The sequence below is a fragment of the Aquarana catesbeiana genome, linkage group LG11, assembly GCF_042186555.1.
Source record: "Aquarana catesbeiana isolate 2022-GZ linkage group LG11, ASM4218655v1, whole genome shotgun sequence".
Classification (NCBI taxonomy): domain Eukaryota; kingdom Metazoa; phylum Chordata; class Amphibia; order Anura; family Ranidae; genus Aquarana; species Aquarana catesbeiana.
Genome location: NC_133334.1, coordinates 208,497,844 through 208,501,765, shown reverse-complemented (window position 1 = coordinate 208,501,765; position 3,922 = coordinate 208,497,844).

Here is a 3,922-nt window from a genome sequence, read left to right as displayed (position 1 = left end):
GGCTTGCCCCCCCGAGTGCCCGTGATGTCCGGCTAAGATACCTTGAATTCTTTGTGGGTAGGGGGGCTATCAATATGTCAGACAATGTCTGAAACCTTTTTCAAAGAAAAAAAAAAAGAAAAAAATTCTTTGGTGACATTTACTGCTTGTGTTTGTTTTAGCTGACCCTGAGAGAAATGTGGTGAGTCCTGAAAATGGCGTGATTGTGTAACATTACAAAGCAATGTTGGGTGTTATTTACTAAAGGCAAAGACACTTTGTACTACAAGTGCACTTGAAAATGCACTTGTAGTGCAAAGTGGATTTGCCCTTAGGAAATAACACCCATGGACACTGAAAACAGCAATTAGAGCACCACAAAAGTGTTGTAGCGTTGAGACAATAATCCACACAATCTTGATTAACAATCTTTTTAATACCAGCACAATCACATGTGCATTTGTAAAAGGTTTTTAAAACAAACCAACATGTTTGTTGTATAACGATTTTTGGGCTCACATTAGAAAAAGTAGAAATGTCCATTTGGGATAAAACAGGCATGTTTAAATCCAACTAGAAAGACACAAATCTTGAACTTACAAAGTTCACATTTGGTAGAACTTGAAGGCAATATCAGACATGAGTATTTACAAACTGTGTTTGATATTGCGTTCAGATGGGGTGAAGTCACCCCAGGAAAAGCCAAATTTTGAAGATGCACACAAATAACCGAATGTCAACATGTGCTACCTGCCATCACGGGGGATCAAGGGATGTGTTTTAGGGGTGCAACCCCTTCCTCACAGCTATGTTATTATTGAGGAAGGGCTTGCACCCCCAAAACGCGTCCATTGATCTCCCGTGATGGCAGATAGCACATGTTGACACACTGTGTGCCTCTTCAAAATTTGGCTTTTCGACAATTTGACCAAAAAAAGGTAAAAAAATTGTAGCACACGAAAAAACAAAGGGATTTGGAGGGCTTTTAAACTCTCCCTAAAACATCAATGATGTTCTTATTTTTTTGAAGAACATCATTGATGTTTTTCTTGATGTTTTCCAAGTCCCTATTACACCCCATGATCTCCCCGATCAGGATCTGGGCACTTTCAGAGGTGAAAGGATCTGGATCCACAACATCACGATCACCTAAAAAGATAGAAACCAAAAAAAAAACATGTATTATAAATATGCCGGCATCCATCTCTTACCTGAGCCTGTGGTCGCAGACACTCACCTGTTGTGGTGACAATTTCCACCACGTCTTCCTCCTCCTGCTCTGCTTGGCTTTGGGGGATTTCTCCTTCTTCCAGAGGTGGGGTGTCTGTGGTCTCCTCGGATGAGGGGTGTCCTCCGAGTCTTTTATGCCCTATGTAGCAAAAAAATTGTATACTTAGCACACAGATATTTGATGTCAGAACTATAAATATGAAACATTGTTTGGAAATGGGGTACAATTTTTTTTGTGGGCAGAGTTCCAAGATGTAGCATTTTTCTTGTCCTTTGTCAAGCTTCAATACTTTACCTGTTTTGTACAAGCTTCACAGATGGAGACCCCCCTATAGTATACATTGGAGCACCTGTGTGGGCCCACTAATAAAAAGGGTGTTCTTGTGTCCCACACTAGTGCTCCAGTGTCCAGATGTGTAAACTGCTGCTAAGTGTCCTCTCCTTACACAGAATCTAGTTTGCATTTCATTCTAGTTACAAACCCATCTACACAACCAAATATTTGTCAGACAAGTAGGCCCTAAAAAATGTGGGGAAATGCATATGGCCAAAACAATGGTGTTTTCTAGGCCGAACGAACAATGTTTGATACGAATGAACAATGTGCCCATGAACATGAAAGTTGACATTTTAAACTGGATAACAGTTAAGAAAAGCACATGGAGCAGCACGAACGTAATAGACATAAAGAATAGGAACACAGCACAACTACTTACTTTTTTGCAGTACTCTCCGGATCTTTCTGTACTGCTCGTGCTCCCTTAATTTGAGGTCCGACCACCGCTTCCTGAGCTGATCTTTCGATCGTCATACCCCGAAATTCCGGTGCAGACTCTTGACCACTTTTTGCCATGATCTTGGCCTTTCTGACATTGGGGTTGGGGTAAGGTCCATACTTCCCATCATAGTCGGCCCTCTTCATTATGTCGACCATCTCCAACATCTCCCCAAAGGACATATTTGATGCCTTATATCGTCTCCTTCTGGATCAGGACGTTTCTGGCTCCGGGCTTTCCTCCTCCTCCTCCTCGTTGCTGTAATTATCTGACACCTGCTGTGTCTCCGCCATGTGCTCTTCCCCCACTGCGACAAACGAGAAGGGGCGTGGAATAGACTCAAAAGAATTTTTTTGCAATTTGTGAAGCAGGTGATCCCCATGGCAGACATCACCTATTTGAAGGCCCTAATTGGTGGCCTGAGGAGCACTTATCTAAGGGAGCGCAAGAAGGTCCAGGATTCCCAGAGATCCGGAGCAGCAGATGTCATCTATGTCCCCAGGCTGTGGTACTATGACAGGCTGCATTTTCTGGCAGGTCAGACTGAACCCGGGTCATCACTCTCCAGTCTTCCTTCCACGCTTCCTTCCCCCCCGGCTGAGGCTTCTGACGCCCAACCTGGGCCTTCCAGACAGCAACATGTGGAGGAGCCCAGATTGAGCCAGGTATAGCATTCTTCTAAATATTTCTGGTTGTCTAATCAATGATGTTAACTAGATGTTAGTTAGTTTGGAGTACTAATTTATGATTGTGATTGATGAAGCAAAAACTAAAACCATGTCCCTTTTTCATACACAGGGAAGTCTCAGCCACGAGGTGGCTGGGCCAAGCAGGCTGCCTGATATCCAGGTCCCTCCCATACACCTGCAAAGACAAAGTGGCAGGAAGAGGAGTAACCTGGAGGAGGCTGCCATAGCCCTCTTTTGGAAGGCTGCAGAGGCCCTGAGAACCCACCACACTGTGGAGGAGGACTTTGCTGGCATAACTGCCTGCAAAATGATGCGGATGGAGGAGGTCCAACGACTCCTGTGTGAGTTCCTAATTTTGGAAGCTCTCAATAAGGGGTTGAGGGGCGAAATAACATGTGCTACCCACATTTGTGACCTCACACATAGTCCTCCTCCTCCTCCAGGTCCTACTCCTCCTCCTCCTCCAGGTCCTACTCCTCCTCCTGCCACACCTCCAACACCAGAACCACAGCGTGGAAGGAAGTGTCTAAGGAAGACCAGAGAGTGATGGCCCTGGGTTCAGTCTGGTCTGGCAAAAGATGCAGGCTCTTGTAGTACCACAGCCTGGAGACACAGATGTCATCTGCTGCTTTCCGGATCTCTGGGACTTCTGGACCAGACTGCACTCCCTTAGATATGGACTCCTCAGGCCACCAATTTTGCTGGAAAAGAATTGATGTCTGCCCTGGGGGTCCAAGGCTTCGCTAATTTCAGCTGTTTCTCCAGCGTTGCCTCCCTCTTTGTTTGGTTCTGAGCCCTTAATAAAGGATTTTTGTTTTCAATTATACTTGCCTATGTGTGTTTTCCTTCAAAAATTACAGTTTGTTTGTGAGGAGGCAGGTACATTTCAAATATACAATGTGAAATTAACAAGGGACACCAACACCAAACAATCTCATTGAGATTAAATAATACAAGATAATAATGGTGTTGTGGTAACTTGACACACAAAACACACAGAAAAATATTATGGAGTAAAACACAAAAAAAACAATAAAAACACAGCCTTGAAAAAAGACAAACACCAAAAAAAAAAACAGCCTTGAAAAAAATACAAAGCCCCCCCCCCCAAAAAAAAAGCCTTGAAACAAATAAATAACACAAAAAAAGAAAAAAACAGCATAGAATAAAACAAAAAATATTTAAAAACAACACAAAAAATATTTGGTCAGATGTGACAAATCAAAATATATTGAGGGAATCCCAATA